Source organism: Bombina bombina, chromosome 4 (genome assembly GCF_027579735.1).
Source record: "Bombina bombina isolate aBomBom1 chromosome 4, aBomBom1.pri, whole genome shotgun sequence".
NCBI lineage: Eukaryota > Metazoa > Chordata > Amphibia > Anura > Bombinatoridae > Bombina > Bombina bombina.
In genome coordinates this window covers 642,430,223-642,447,858 of record NC_069502.1, presented here as the reverse complement: position 1 = coordinate 642,447,858, position 17,636 = coordinate 642,430,223, and the positions used below count along the sequence as shown (strand labels likewise).

The following is a 17,636-nucleotide window of genomic DNA, read 5'->3' as shown; positions in this document are numbered from 1 at the left end:
TCCCATCTAGATGCCCATGTGCACGTATACATAAAAAGAGAAGCATTAAGCACTCGTCTGCATTGGAATTGTATAGATTAATATTGACTCATATTTGGTAAAATAGGGTATCCAGTCCTCAGGAGCTCCAGATAGTAGCTTTAGCTCTATTTGAGAATAGATGAGTTAGTTTAGTCATTTTCATAGGTCCTACAGTGAGATTCCAACATTGTGTCCTGTTTGTAGCCATCAAATAATGTATTTAGTATACCACTGTGTATATGGTGTGTGTGTGTGTGTGTGTATATATATATGGTGTGTGTGTGTATATGGTGTGTGGGTGTGTGTGTGTGTGTGTATATATGATGTGTGTGTGTGTATGGTGTGTGTGTGTGTATATGGTTTGTGTGTGTGTGTGTGTGTGTGTGTGTGTGTATATATGGTGTGGGTGTGTGTATGTGGTGTATACACAGGCTGTACATGAACCTGTCCTCATGCACACCGAGTAAGGGCAAAAAACAGAATTTATGTTTACCTGATAAATTACTTTCTCCAACGGTGTGTCCGGTCCACGGCGTCATCCTTACTTGTGGGAACATTCTCTTCCCCAACAGGAAATGGCAAAGAGCCCAGCAAAGCTGGTCACATGATCCCTCCTAGGCTCCGCCTACCCCAGTCATTCGACCGACGTAAAGGAGGAATATTTGCATAGGAGAAACCATATGATACCGTGGTGACTGTAGTTAAAGAAAATAAATTATCAGACCTGATTAAAAAACCAGGGCGGGCCGTGGACCGGACACACCGTTGGAGAAAGTAATTTATCAGGTAAACATAAATTCTGTTTTCTCCAACATAGGTGTGTCCGGTCCACGGCGTCATCCTTACTTGTGGGAACCAATACCAAAGCTTTAGGACACGGATGAAGGGAGGGAGCAAATCAGGTCACCTAAATGGAAGGCACCACGGTTTGCAAAACCTTTCTCCCAAAAATAGCCTCAGAAGAAGCAAAAGTATCAAACTTGTAAAATTTGGTAAAAGTGTGCAGTGAAGACCAAGTCGCTGCCCTACATATCTGATCAACAGAAGCCTCGTTCTTGAAGGCCCATGTGGAAGCCACAGCCCTAGTGGAATGAGCTGTGATTCTTTCAGGAGGCTGCCGTCCGGCAGTCTCATAAGCCAATCTGATGATGCTTTTAATCCAAAAAGAGAGAGAGGTAGAAGTTGCTTTTTGACCTCTCCTTTTACCAGAATAAACAACAAACAAGGAAGATGTTTGTCTAAAATCCTTTGTAGCATCTAAATAGAATTTTAGAGCGCGAACAACATCCAAATTGTGCAACAAACGTTCCTTCTTTGAAACTGGATTCGGACACAAAGAATGCATGACTATCTCCTGGTTAATGTTTTTGTTAGAAACAACTTTCGGAAGAAAACCAGGTTTAGTACGTAAAACCACCTTATCTGCATGGAAAACCAGATAAGGAGGAGAACACTGCAGAGCAGATAATTCTGAAACTCTTCTAGCAGAAGAAATTGCAACCAAAAACAAAACTTTCCAAGATAATAACTTAATATCAACGGAATGCAAGGGTTCAAACGGAACCCCCTGAAGAACTGAAAGAACTAAGTTGAGACTCCAAGGAGGAGTCAAAGGTTTGTAAACAGGCTTGATTCTAACCAGAGCCTGAACAAAGGCTTGAACATCTGGCACAGCTGCCAGCTTTTTGTGAAGTAACACAGACAAGGCAGAAATCTGTCCCTTCAAGGAACTCGCCGATAATCCTTTCTCCAATCCTTCTTGAAGAAAGGATAGAATCTTAGGAATCTTTACCTTGTTCCAAGGGAATCCTTTAGATTCACACCAACAGATATATTTTTTCCATATTTTGTGGTAAATTTTTCTAGTTACAGGCTTTCTGGCCTGAACAAGAGTATCAATAACAGAATCTGAGAACCCTCGTCTTGATAAGATCAAGCGTTCAATCTCCAAGCAGTCAGCTGGAGTGAGACCAGATTCGGATGTTCGAACGGACCTTGAACAAGAAGGTCTCGTCTCAAAGGTAGCTTCCATGGTGGAGCCGATGACATATTCACCAGATCTGCATACCAAGTCCTGCGTGGCCACGCAGGAGCTATCAAGATCACCGACGCCCTCTCCTGATTGATCCTGGCTACCAGCCTGGGGATGAGAGGAAACGGCGGGAATACATAAGCTAGTTTGAAGGTCCAAGGTGCTACTAGTGCATCTACTAGAGTCGCCTTGGGATCCCTGGATCTGGACCCGTAGCAAGGAACCTTGAAGTTCTGACGAGAGGCCATCAGATCCATGTCTGGAATGCCCCACAATTGAGTAATTTGGGCAAAGATTTCCGGATGGAGTTCCCACTCCCCCGGATGTAATGTCTGACGACTCAGAAAATCCGCTTCCCAATTTTCCACTCCTGGAATGTGGATTGCAGACAGGTGGCAGGAGTGAGTCTCCGCCCATTGAATGATTTTGGTCACTTCTTCCATCGCCAGGGAACTCCTTGTTCCCCCCTGATGGTTGATGTACGCAACAGTCGTCATGTTGTCTGATTGAAACCGTATGAACTTGGCCTTTGCTAGCTGAGGCCAAGCCTTGAGAGCATTGAATATCGCTCTCAGTTCCAGAATATTTATCGGTAGAAGAGATTCTTCCCGAGACCAAAGACCCTGAGCTTTCAGGGGTCCCCAGACCGCGCCCCAGCCCATCAGACTGGCGTCGGTCGTGACAATGACCCACTCTGGTCTGCGGAAGGTCATCCCTTGTGACAGGTTGTCCAGGGACAGCCACCAACGGAGTGAGTCTCTGGTCCTCTGATTTACTTGAATCGTCGGAGACAAGTCTGTATAGTCCCCATTCCACTGACTGAGCATGCACAGTTGTAATGGTCTTAGATGAATGCGCGCAAAAGGAACTATGTCCATTGCCGCTACCATCAAACCTATTACTTCCATGCACTGCGCTATGGAAGGAAGAGGAACGGAATGAAGTGTTTGACAAGAGTTTAGAAGTTTTGTTTTTCTGGCCTCTGTCAGAAAAATCCTCATTTCTAAGGAGTCTATTATTGTTCCCAAGAAGGGAACCCTTGTTGACGGAGATAGAGAACTCTTTTCTACGTTCACTTTCCATCCGTGAGATCTGAGAAAGGCCAGGACTATGTCCGTGTGAGCCTTTGCTTGAGGAAGGGACGACGCTTGAATCAGAATGTCGTCCAAGTAAGGTACTACTGCAATGCCCCTTGGTCTTAGTACCGCTAGAAGGGACCCTAGTACCTTTGTGAAAATCCTTGGAGCAGTGGCTAATCCGAAAGGAAGTGCCACGAACTGGTAATGCTTGTCCAGGAATGCGAACCTTAGGAACCGATGATGTTCCTTGTGGATAGGAATATGTAGATACGCATCCTTTAAATCCACCGTGGTCATGAATTGACCTTCCTGGATGGAAGGAAGAATTGTTCGAATAGTTTCCATTTTGAACGATGGAACCTTGAGAAACTTGTTTAGGATCTTGAGATCCAAGATTGGTCTGAACGTTCCCTCTTTTTTGGGAACTACGAACAGATTGGAGTAGAACCCCATCCCTTGTTCTCCTAATGGAACAGGATGAATCACTCCCATTTTTAACAGGTCTTCTACACAATGTAAGAATGCCTGTCTCTTTATGTGGTCTGAAGACAATTGAGACCTGTGGAACCTCCCCCTTGGGGGAAGCCCCTTGAATTCCAGAAGATAACCTTGGGAGACTATTTCTAGTGCCCAAGGATCCAGAACATCTCTTGCCCAAGCCTGAGCGAAGAGAGAGAGTCTGCCCCCCACCAGATCCGGTCCCGGATCGGGGGCCAACATTTCATGCTGTCTTGGTAGCAGTGGCAGGCTTCTTGGCCTGCTTTCCCTTGTTCCAGCCTTGCATTGGTCTCCAGGCTGGCTTGGCTTGAGAAGTATTACCCTCTTGCTTAGAGGACGTAGCACTTGGGGCTGGTCCGTTTCTACGAAAGGGACGAAAATTAGGTTTATTTTTGGCCTTGAAAGACCTATCCTGAGGAAGGGCGTGGCCCTTACCCCCAGTGATATCAGAGATAATCTCTTTCAAGTCAGGGCCAAACAGCGTTTTCCCCTTGAAAGGAATGTTAAGCAATTTGTTCTTGGAAGACGCATCCGCTGACCAAGATTTCAACCAAAGCGCTCTGCGCGCCACAATAGCAAACCCAGAATTTTTCGCCGCTAACCTAGCCAATTGCAAAGTGGCGTCTAGGGTGAAAGAATTAGCCAATTTGAGAGCACGGATTCTGTCCATAATCTCCTCATAAGGAGGAGAATCACTATCGATCGCCTTTTCTAGCTCATCGAACCAGAAACACGCGGCTGTAGTGACAGGGACAATGCATGAAATTGGTTGTAGAAGGTAACCTTGCTGAACAAACATCTTTTTAAGCAAACCTTCTAATTTTTTATCCATAGGATCTTTGAAAGCACAACTATCTTCTATGGGTATAGTGGTGCGTTTGTTTAAAGTAGAAACCGCCCCCTCGACCTTGGGGACTGTCTGCCATAAGTCCTTTCTGGGGTCGACCATGGGAAACAATTTTTTAAATATGGGGGGAGGGACGAAAGGTATACCGGGCCTTTCCCATTCTTTATTTACAATGTCCGCCACCCGCTTGGGTATAGGAAAAGCTTCTGGGGGCCCCGGGACCTCTAGGAACTTGTCCATTTTACATAGTTTCTCTGGGATGATCAAATTCTCACAATCATCCAGAGTGGATAACACCTCCTTAAGCAGAGCGCGGAGATGTTCCAACTTAAATTTAAATGTAATCACATCGGGTTCAGCTTGTTGAGAAATTTTCCCTGAATCTGAAATTTCTCCCTCAGACAAAACCTCCCTGGCCCCCTCAGACTGGTGTAGGGGCATATCAGAACCATTATCATCAGCATCTAAAACAGAGCAGTCGCGCTTACGCTGATAAGTGGGCATTTTGGCTAAAATGTTTTTGATAGAATTATCCATTACAGCCGTTAATTGTTGCATAGTAAGGAGTATTGGCGCGCTAGATGTACTAGGGGCCTCCTGAGTGGGCAAGACTGGTGTAGACGAAGGAGGGAATGATGCAGTACCATGCTTACTCCCCTCACTTGAGGAATCATCTTGGGCATCATTTTCAGTGTCACATAAATCACATCTATTTAAATGAGAAGGAACCTTGGCTTCCCCACATTCAGAACACAGTCTATCTGGTAGTTCAGACATGTTAAACAGGCATAAACTTGATAACAAAGTACAAAAAACGTTTTAAAATAAAACCGTTACTGTCACTTTAAATTTTAAACTGAACACACTTTATTACTGCAATTGCGAAAAAGTATGAAGGAATTGTTCAAAATTCACCAAAATTTCACCACAGTGTTTTAAAGCCTTAAAATTTGGAAGCTTTAACCCTTAAAATAACGGAACCGGAGCCGTTTTTATCTTTAACCCCTTTACAGTCCCTGGTATCTGCTTTGCTGAGACCCAACCAAGCCCAAAGGGGAATACGATACCAAATGACGCCTTCAGAAAGTCTTTTTTATGTATCAGAGCTCCTCACACATGCGACTGCATGTCATGCTTCTCAAAAACAAGTGCGCAATACCGGCGCGAAAATGAGGCTCTGCCTATGATTAGGGAAAGCCCCTAGAGAATAAGGTGTCTAAAACAGTGCCTGCCGATATTATTTTACAAAAATACCCAGATTAAATGATTCCTCAAGGCTAAATATGTTTATATATGAATCGATTTAGCCCAGAAAATGTCTACAGTCTTAACAAGCCCTTGTGAAGCCCTTATTTACTCTGTAATAAAAATGGCTTACCGGATCCCATAGGGAAAATGACAGCTTCCAGCATTACATCGTCTTGTTAGAATGTGTCATACCTCAAGCAGCAAAAGTCTGCTCACTGTTCCCCCAACTGAAGTTAATTCCTCTCAACAGTCCTGTGTGGAACAGCCATCGATTTTAGTAACGGTTGCTAAAATCATTTTCCTCTTACAAACAGAAATCTTCATCTCTTTTCTGTTTCAGAGTAAATAGTACATACCAGCACTATTTTAAAATAACAAACTCTTGATTGAATAATAAAAACTACAGTTAAACACTAAAAAACTCTAAGCCATCTCCGTGGAGATGTTGCCTGTACAACGGCAAAGAGAATGACTGGGGTAGGCGGAGCCTAGGAGGGATCATGTGACCAGCTTTGCTGGGCTCTTTGCCATTTCCTGTTGGGGAAGAGAATGTTCCCACAAGTAAGGATGACGCCGTGGACCGGACACACCTATGTTGGAGAAACACAACACCAGCAGCTTCTTAAAGACACTGCAGAAAAATTTTCACTAAAAAAAAATCTCATCGCAGAAAATGAAAAAAAAAGTTCTGCCTCTGGGCCGATATAGTTCCCGGCCGCCGCAACTGCCACTGGGAACCTATCCATTGTGTACCCACCCACCCCACTGCAGGATGTGGTACCTTACGATATCGGGACACTAAACTACACCTTTACCGTGCTTTACTACCTATCAAAAGGTAAATCCCTATACAGTGTTAGTAGTGGCCAAGAAGAAAATTCCTCATTTATGTTACAGACAAAGGGGTTAATAATTGTACTATACACATGCACATAAATACTCATAATGAAACCTGAAAGCGCCTACGTTTTTGTGAAGTTGCACCTAGATACATTTGTCAAGTACTGATAATTTACTATTTACAACACATAACTCATAAAGAATTAGTTACAAGTAACTGCATACAGACAATGTACTTTATTTTTTCCACTTTTAACATTTTCTTTTTAATGAACCATTTTACCTGATAGATTGTATTTAAAGGGACAGTCTAGGCCAAAATAAACTTTCATGATTCAGATAGAGCATGTAATTTTAAACAATTTTCCAATTTACTTTTATCACCAATTTTGCTTTGTTCTCTTGGTATTCTTAGTTGAAAGCTTAACCTAGGAGGTTCATATGCTAATTTCTTAGACCTTGAAGCCCACCTCTTTCAGAATGCATTTTAACAGTTTTTCACCACTAGAGGGTGTTAGTTCACATATTTCATATAGATAACACTGTGCTCGTGCACGTGAAGTAATCTGGGAGCAGGCACTGATTGGCTAGACTGCAAGTCTGTCAAAAGAACTGAAAAAAGGGGCAGTTTGCAGAGGCTTAGATACAGTATAATCACAGAGGTTAAAAGTATATTATAATAACTGTGTTGGTTATGCAAAACTGGGAAATGGTTAATAAAGGGATTATCTATCTTTTAGAACAATAAAAATTCTGGTGTAGACTGTCCCTTTAATTGTTTAGCTATTTTTGTCTGTTGAAACCACCACCTATACTGATCATTTTAATAATGCAGTTTAGCAACAGAAAAGCTATGTAAACAAAAGGCAGCATCAGTATAGGTGGTGGTTTTAACAGGCAAATCAGTCATTTAAAATACCAAATTAAGGTAAAGAAGCTAAAACCAACCACTATAGACATCTACACAGGCCACATTGGCACATAGCTGAACGCAGTATATTATACATCTATTTAAAGAGACAGTAAAGTCAAAATTTAATCATAATTCTTGTAGGGCATGTCATTTTAAAACAGCTTTTTAATTTACTTCTATTTTCAAAATTTCCTTTATTCTCTTGGTATATTTTGTTGAAGAATAATTCTATGCACTTGGGATTGTTCACGTCTTTAGTATTCTGTGGCAGCAGTGTTTGCAACTATGTATATACATTGTTGCAAAACACTGCTGCCAGATGCTAACGACACATGCATACTCCTGAGCTCACTTAGGATTACTCTTTAACAAAGGGTATTTGGAATACTGTTTAAAATGTCATGCTCTATCCATTCAAGTTTCATTTTGACTTTACTGCCCCTTTAAATAGAACTTGAATCCCATTTTTTCTTTCATGATTCTGACACAGCAAACAATTCTAAACAACTTTCTAATTTACTTCTATTATCTAATTGTCTTCATTCTCTTGGCATCCTTTGTTGGAGAGGCAGCAATGCACTACTGGGAGCTAGCTGAACACATTGAGTGAGCCAATAACATTAAGGCAAGTATGTGCAACCACCAATCAGTTCCTGAGCCTACATAAGTACCCTTTTCAACAAAGGAAATCAAGAGAACAAAACAAATGAAACAGAAATAAATTGGAATGTTGTTTACAATCAAATGCTCTGTCTGAATCATAAAATAAATGTTTTTGTGTTTCACGTCCCTTTAACTAGCTGAGATACAACCCTTTTATTTCACCGCTGAAAAAGGGTGAAACTGAAGACACCCAAATTAGTTCTTTAAATTAAACATAGCACAACACAAGTGTATGACAGCTATTGACTATAAGAGCATAGTTCTCCACCATAATTTTCCTTTAGCAACAGGCAAATTCCTAGAGTGATCCCTAGTGTAAAACTTCTTGCAATCCAGAATGAAAGTGTTATGTAACTCTAAGCAACTTCTTTTCAAATGCTTCTGTCTCTATTTTCCTCCCTCCCCCCTCCATTGTCTCTTCTACTTTTCCATTATCCTTCCATCAAAATCTTTTCTTTCTTGCCTCTTTCTCTCATTCTCCTTCAGTGACTCTTTCTTCCTCCCAGCTCTGTCTGATACGTTTCCAGTCTGATTCTCATTCCTTCAGAGAATTACCCTTTCATAACATTTATCATTTTCTGTATCTTGACAAAAAGCATGGGCAGATTTGGATAAAACAAGAACACGTAGCAGCTATGGTAGTATATTTGCTAAAAACATAGGTAAAATGATCTTTAAAATTATAACAGCCTTAAAGGGACAGTCAACACCGATGAAAACTTTATCCCATACCTTAGATCAAGCAAAAAAAAAGAGCCTGCACCGCATCCCATCTTCAATAACACTAACGTTAGGTGGCTAATCTTCAATGAACATTTAGTTAACAGTGGCAGATATGGCCGCCAAACTCCTCCCACTGTTACGTAGGAGGCTTCTTGTTTTAAACCCATACTCGTTCACAGGGACACTGTTCTATTTCTAATGCGCACGCTCGCTATTAGAAATAGAGCAGTGTCTCCGTGAACGCGGCTAAAGAATCTAGCCGAGGATTTGATTCGCATTGGCTGAAGACTTAAAGAAGAAGCCTCCTACGTAACAGGGGGAGGAGTTTGGCGGCCATATCTGCCGTTGTTAACTAAATGTTCATTGAAGATGGGATGCGGTGCAGGCTTTTTTTTTCCCTTCATCTAAGGTATGGGATAACGTTTTCATGGGTGTTAACTGTCCCTTTAAGTAACACTCCAGGGACCATGGTTCACTGAATTCTGGGTTTTATTGAGACCTGATGTCACTTTAAGATCATGCATTGAGAATTCAAGTTGCCATTTGTTTTTGTTGTTTTTAACACCTGAGGACCTATGACACAAATAAATAAATCATGGACATTCCCATGAAGAAACTGCAGACCAAAACTACCTGCTTGCTAAAAAGAGAATCTTAGCATCAAAAGCACAGATGAACAGAAAGTAAACCACAAGTTAAATGGATAATAAACACCAAAAATGTTTTGTTTAAAAAGATAGATACTCCCTTTATTTACCAATCCCCAGTTTTGCATAACCAACACGGTTATAACAATATACTTTTTACCTCTGTGATTACCTTGTATCTAAGCTTCTGCAGACTGCACTTATCTCAGATATTTTGACAGACTTGCATTTCAGGCAATTAGTGCTGACTCCAATAACTCCAAGTGCGTGAGCACGTCATTTATATGAAACACATGAACAAACGCCCTTTAGCTGTGAAAAACTGTCAAATGCATTCAGATAAGAGGCGGCCTTCAAGGTCTTCGAAAATTAGTTTATGAGCCTATCTAGGTTTAGCTTTCACCAAAGAATACCAAGAGAACAAAGCAAATTTGATGATAAAAGTAAATTAGAAAGTTGTTTAAAATTACATGCCCAATCTGAATCATGAAAGTTTAATTTGGACTTTATTATCCCTTTAAATGATCGGCTATAAAAGTCTGCCAACAAAGGAAACCGTACAAAAATATAAATAAAAAAAAAACTATTATTCTTTCTACTTTTACATGCTGAAACTAAAAATTCTATGTGGCTGTGAACTCCCTTCATAATCAGGGAAGAGATCCAAGGTGTGCAGCTCCTTTACAGACTAAATTAAAGAACAGCGTGAACTAAGACTAAAAATATAGGGTACAAGTAATACAAAAAATAGCTTTTCACCTCCTACTGACTTGCGCATTTGCATATCATCATTCTAGCACATGATGCCCTGCAATAGCAACCTGCACATCTGTAGTTTAATGTGAGTAAAAAAGTAAAAAGGCCAGCTCTCCCCGCTAACAGAAAAACATGTATAATCCCTTACCTCTGTATACACTGCTTTAGTAATAGTATTCTTTATTTATAAAGCGCCAACAGATTCCGCAGCGCTGCCCATGGGTACAAGGATAACAGTACAATGGAGAAACAATATGATAAGACAAATACATGGGGAATTGAGGGCCCTATTCCCGTGGGAACTTACAATCTAGAGGGGTAGGAGGATGGGAAACAGGAGGTGGGGACTGCAAAGGTGAGAATGATATTAGTGAGGAGATAGAGGGTAACTGTTAGTTAAGTGAAGTTAGTTTGTTAATAAGTCGGGTAATATTCTGCAAGTAATTTAAACCGCACCAGTCTGCAGAATCAGAACTGCCACATTATGAGAAAATGCAAAAAAAAAATATATTTAAATATTATATATATATGCTGATGAAGGAGGCAAGTCCTCGGAAAACGTTACATCAATAAAGTAACTTTTGCTGTGAAAGACCTGAGAGTGCACTTCTTCTTTTTGGCTCACCCGCATGGATACATTAGAATGTTGCAACACTATACAAATAATATTTTATGAAATTACTGTACAGAGACTTAAAGCAACCCTGTTAGTACACACTGCTGAGAGAATAATGTTCACACACCACACTCTTAATGGTACAACTCACACTCATAGCCTTAAAGGCACAGGTAGACACAACCCACAACTCACACCACATGCACATTTTTAAAGGGACAGATCACAGTATGACCAGACACAACTTTGAACACACTCAAAGTCTTAAAGGGACAAGAACACAACGTATTAGCATTAAAGGGATGCCCATTCTTAAAGGGACGGGCACACCACACACAATATGCATGTACAACTCACTGCATGCTCACAGAGTCTTAAATGGTGGGTCTTGGGGTTCTGTAGCTGCTTAGATTCCTGAGATACAGGTTTCTAAGCAGCATGCCCCCTTTCCCTATACTTTGTATTGACAATTTTAAATAAAGTTGCGCGTGATGTCACAGCAAGTAACGGGAAGCCCCGCCAATACCTGTCACTATGCAGGCCCGATCACCGGGGTAGGAGTGGGTGTTGGCCCCCAGATTGCAAAAAAGGTAGTTGAGTGCTAATGACGGCTCTGAGCCATCATTAGCACTCAAGGGGTTAAAATCTGTGTGTGTTGTGTATGTGCGCCTCTCCCTTTAAGATACTGGGAGCGTGCAAGATTGTATCACATACTGTGATATATCCCTTTTAATACTATATGTTATGAGTTTTCCCTTTAAAGAAAAAAAAAATCACACCACATGCAGTCTTAAAAGGGACAGATCACAAGCATGCACACACAACCATGCATACACTCAAAGTCTTAAAATTAAAGACACATACAAGGCACAAGCCTTAAATGTTAATTACAGACTCATTGACACTTTACTGGCTGTTACAGAGGAGGAACAGGACTTGGGAATAATTATTTCAGATGATTTAAAACTTAGTAAACAATGTAGTAATGCAGCGAGTAAGGCTAGCAGAATGCTTGGATGTATTGGTAGAGGTATTTGCAGCAGAAATAGTAAAGGTTCTTATACCACTTTACAGATCATTAGTTAGGCCTCATCTTGAGTATGGTGTGCAGTTCTGGAGGCCATATCTTCAGAAGGATATTAACAAACTTGAATCTGTGCAAAGGAGGGCTACCAAAATGGTACATGGCCTAAAAATTAAAACTTACCAGGAGAGGCTCAATTACCTACATATGTATAGCTTAGAGGAGAGAAGGGAAAGAGGTGATATGATAGCAACTTTCAAGTATATTAAAGGGCTTAGTAAAACAGAGGCTGTGGGTATTTTACATAAAATGGAAAATTCAAGAACAAGGGGTCATGATCTCAAGCTAAAGGGTAGTAGATTCAGGAGTAATTTGAGGAAGCACTACTTTACAGAAAAAGTGATTGATTTATGGAATAAACTTCCTCAAGAGGTATGAAGATAGAATGTCTACATTAAGGGATGCTACGGAAAATAGAAACAAGCTTAACAGAGAATGAGGTTTTGTTAGCATTATCAAAAATAAATGTTAAAAAGGCAGTGGGTCCTGATAATATTCATCCAAGGGTTTTAAAAGAACTTCGATCAGTGCTAACTGTCCCATTAACTGATCTGTTTAATCAGTCACTATTAACAGGAGCTGTCCCAGATGATTGGAGAATAGTAAATTTAATACCTCTTCATAAAAAGGGCAGTAGAGAAGAATCTGGTAACTACAGGCCAGATAGTTTAACTTCAGTAGCAGGGAAATAAATGGAAAGCCTCTTAAAAGAAAGAATTATGACTTACATAAAGACAAACAATTTAGAGGACCAAAATCAGCATGGTTTTACTTCAGGGAGATCATGTCAGACTAATCTAATTGACTTCTTTGATTATGTAACAAAAAGTATTAGACAAGGGTGGAGCAGTTGATGTAGCATATCTAGAATTCAGCAAAGCATTTGACACCGTCCCACACAAACTAATTCACAAACTGTATCTCCTTAGGCTAGATTCAAAAATTGTGAACTGGGTGGAATGCTGGCTTAAGGACAGAAAACAAAGTGTCTTAGTAAATGGAGTTCATTCAGCAGAGGGGGCTGTTACTAGTGGTGTTCCTCAGGGGTCAGTTCTGGGGCCTGTTTTGTTTAACATATTTATCTGTGATATCAGCAAATGGCTACAGGGGAAATTATGTCTGTTTGCAGATGATACAAAAATTTGTAACAGAGTGGATGTTCCAAAATGAGAAGTGATATACAACAATTGGAGGATTGGACAAACGACTGGGATCTAAAGTTTAACACAGCAAAGTGTAAAATAATGCATTTAGGGAAGAAAAATCCAAATGTTAATTACAGACTCAATGACACTTTACTGACTGTTACAGATGAGGAACAGGACTTGGGAATTATTATTTCAGATGATTTAAAACTTAGTAAACAATGTAGTAATGCAGCGAGTAAGGCTAGCAGAATGCTTAGATGTATTGGTAGAGGTATTTGCAGCAGAAATAGTAAGGTTCTTATGCCACTTTATAGATCATTAGTAAGGCCTCATCTTGAGTATGGTGTGCAGTTCTGGAGGCCATATCTTCAGAAGGATATTAACAAACTTGAATCTGTGCAAAGGAGGGCTACCAAAATGGTACATGATTTAAAAAATAAAACATACCAGGAGAGGCTCAATGACCTAAATATGTATAGCTTAGACTGAGGAGAGAAGGGAAAGAGGTGATATGACAGCAACTTTCAAGTACGTTAACGGGCTTAGTAAAACTGAGGCTGTGGGTATTTTACATAAAATGGAAAATTCAAGAACAAGGGGTTATGATCTCAAGATAAAGGGTAGTAGATTCAGGAGTAATTTGAGGAAGCTTCTTTACAGAAAGAGTGATCGATTTATGGAATAAACTTCCTCAAGAGGTAGTAGCGACAAACACTGTTGGGGACTTTAAAAATGCATAGGACAAGCATAAGGCTATCCTACAAACTAGATAAGTTTATACTGTTAGGTAATATTGGGCAGACTTGCTGGGCCTATGGCTCTTATCAGCCGTCAATATCTATGTTTCTAAGTCTTAAAGAGAAAGACAAACACACAGTCTTCAAAGTGACAACTCATAATGTGCATACAGTCTTAAAGGTACAGGCATACATGACTCACACAGCCTTTAAACAAAAAGATCAATACACACACAGACAAACTTAGCAGGGCAAAAACAGACACAACACGCAACAAAGGGACAGTAAAGCTGTATTTACCTTACTTTCACTTGTAAGGTGTATCCAGTCCACGGATCATCCATTACTTGTGGGATATTCTCCTTCCCAACAGGAAGTTGCAAGAGGATCACCCACAGCAGAGCTGCTATATAGCTCCTCCCCTAACTGCCATACCCAGTCATTCTCTTGCAACTCTCAACAAGCATGGAGGTAGTAAGAGGAAAGTGGTGTAACGTAGTTTGTTTTTTACTTACAGCCTCTTCTGCTCCTCTTTTTTTTCCAAAATGCACTGTGATTAGACATTGAATTTAAGTAAGCACGCTCCCACGCTAGTTAAAGCTTTTAGCTGCTATACCTAGCACATGAGCGTGCTACATTTAGTTCAAGGGCACAATAGAGCTTGTTGTAATTAAACTGCGTGCCCGTGACATATTTTTTGGGGAAAAAAAGAGAAGCATAAGAGGCTGGCAAGGAACGTAAGGTACATAGTGCAGAATTATGTAACATTAATTTCTACGTTTATTGTCGCATTAAGGTACAGGCACACACACTCAACCTTCACAGCCTTAAAGGGACTTAGCCAGTGAATACTACATGCGTGGTATCCCACACTGCATGTTGATCTAAAGCTCTCCGTCAAAATCTCAACAGTACCGGGAGGTCACACAAGGAACAGCTTTTAGAACACAAACACATACTAAAAGGGCCTACTCACGGCACACACACAGAGATTTAAGGGCCTACTCATGGCGCACACACACAGCTCAAGTTCTCTCTTTAACACAGTGTATGAATGCCTTAAGTAATCTCTTTAAGAGTGTGTATCATGAACCATTTCTTTAAGTCAAATGAGTCTGTGTGTGCATGCTGTGAGCTGTATGTGGCTGTGCATGCTGTGGTTTGTAGACGTAAAACTGTGTTTTTGATCGTGCTGTGGTTTGTCCCTGTAAGACTGTGTGCGTGTGTGCCAGCAAAATACTGTGTGCACATGGGTTGAACTGTTCCTTTAAATCTTTCATGACTCAAATAGAGCAAGCAATTTTAAACAACTTTATGATTTACTTCTATTATCAAATTGTATTCGTTCTATTGGTATCTTTTGTTGAAAAGCAGAAACTTAAGCTCACGATCATGCACATGTCTGAAGCTCTATATGAAAGCAGTTCTAAGAGATTATTATCTATTTGCAAGAGCACTATATGGCAGCACTATTTCCTGCTCCAGACACCTACCTAGGTATTTCATCAACATAGAATACCATGAAGCAAATTTGAGAACAGATGTAAACTGGAAACTTTTCTTTTTTTTGGGTTTCATATCCCTTTAAGACAGTATTTGTGTGGTGTGAGCTGTCCCTTTAAAACTTTATTTAGTGTTCTTTAAAAGGACATAAAAAAAAAATTTTCATAACTCAGATAGAACATACAATTTTAAATAACTTTCCAATATTCGTCTATTATTTCATTTGCTTCATTCACTTAGTATCCTGTGTTGAAAAGCAAACCTAGGAAGCTCAGGAGTCGGGAGATACTTGCCAATTGTTGGCAGCACATATATGCCTCATCATTGGCTTACCAATGTGTTCAGCTAGCTCCCAGTAGTCCATTGCCGCTACTTTAATAAAGGATACCAAGAGAATGACAACATTTATATTAGAAATAAACTGGAAACTTCTTAAAAAAAGGTATGTTTTATCTGACTCTTGAAAGACATTGAGTTTTATTCCCTTTAAGGCTGTTTGTATTGTGTGAGTGTATCTGGCCCTTTAAGACTATGTGAGCGTGGCGTGAGATGTCCCTTTAAAGGGATATCAAACCCAAATATTTTCTTTCATGATTCAGACAGACCATGTGATTTTAAACAACTTTCCAATTTAATTGTATTATTAATATGTTTTGTTATCTTGCTATCAACTGTCAAAAGGGAAGCCTAGGTAGGCTCAGAAGCTGCTGATTGGTGGCTGTACATATACAATTCATGTTATTGGCTCTCCCAATGTGTTTAGCTAGCTAGTAGTGCATTGCTGCTTCTTCTGCAAAAGATACCAAGAAAATGAAGCAAATTAGATAATATAAGTACATAGGAAAGTTGTTTAAAATTGCATTTTCTATCTGAATAATGTCCCATTGATGCCTGTACCATTAAGCAACAAATGTTTGAAGTAGAATAATGCAGTATAGCTGAGAAAAGTGCTAAACTCAGATTTTGCCATTTGCTCATTTATAAAAAAAAAACTGACTTAATTTAGATATGCATAATGTATTAGAATAAAAAATATGAAATCTTACCTACCCTGGCAGAGTTTGTACAGATTTCTCCTTTTTCTCCAGAGGAAAAAATATCAGTCCTATATTTTGCTGCCTGCTAACCACTGGCTCTGTAATTAGATAACTGTGGCTAGCCGAAGCAAAGCCAATATATGTTGAATGGAAAGCTTAATGAACAAGGCAAACCCCACCCAAGCTCTGACATTGCTGGGACCGGAGGAGGAGGAAGAGATCATGCATAGAACAAAAATAGTCTTTTCATTCTAGATCGCTGGCTCAAAATCTATAGGCAATAATTTACATTGGTCAGGGGAAAAAAATTGACATTGAGAGGAGACAAGAAAAATCAAAGGAAGCAGTTTGTTTTGGAAAAGTATAGAAGAGAATTAAATGTTTGTCGTTGCGGTGAATGAGTTTCCTCTCTACTAAATAAACATGACAGACATGAGAAAGCATGCTATAAGTTTCATGAGTAGCAGGAATGTATGACAACCAAACTTCTGCAGCTGGATTTGACTCTACAACACAAGGGAAGGCTGGCACGTACAACCCGGGGACCCACAGTAACTCCGCTCCCTTTCAAACTTTATTTTGATATTTTAGAAAATAGGAGTGAGTGAAACACTGAGGAAATCATAAAGGATTTTTTAAAATACATTGTATCATATTTTATTAAATTTGAGTAACCTCCATTGAATGATATAGGCTTTTTTTTCTTCACTTGTTAGACACAACATGAATATTTCTACACAACCTGCTCACTGATGTACATGCTACACAGGCACATCCTGTTACAGGACTTGCACAAAATACATAATCAACATCCTGCTCGCTACATGGTGCATACAAGGTGCAAACACCATAATAAAACAATGCAATTAAACTACCTGCTCATTAACACACACACACTGCATATGCACTGCATACACCCACCATTCCAGCTACTTAGCAACTGGATACACTCTCTACACTTGCAATACTCGGTACTGTCCTGCAAAGTGCAAACAGGAAAAGTCATCTACCATACTGGCCACAAATCCAGTCCCAGATTTCTGTTACCAATGAGAAGGGCTGGAAGAAAACATGAACTAGAGAACACACACTATGAACAAGCATACATGTGCAGCCTTACAATGGGTTTGAGTTTAAAGCAAATACCTAGCTACAAATTAAGAAACGCTCTATACCAGAAGATACAAATCAAGCAGTAAACAATGTGTGTGTATATAATATAAATATTTTATTTGATATACAAT

The 17,636-nt window shown here is 39.9% G+C and overlaps 1 protein-coding gene across 1 annotated transcript in view; it reads right to left on the bottom strand.

Annotated features, from left to right (window-relative positions):
- Positions 1-16,479, bottom strand: part of EPB41L2 (erythrocyte membrane protein band 4.1 like 2) — a 469,820-nt gene extending 453,341 nt beyond the window's left edge. Inside the window, 1 exon segment of the mRNA XM_053710686.1 lies at positions 16,406-16,479. The gene's annotated coding sequence lies outside the window, so the exon portion shown is untranslated.
- Between the last annotated feature and the right edge of the window lie 1,157 nt (positions 16,480-17,636).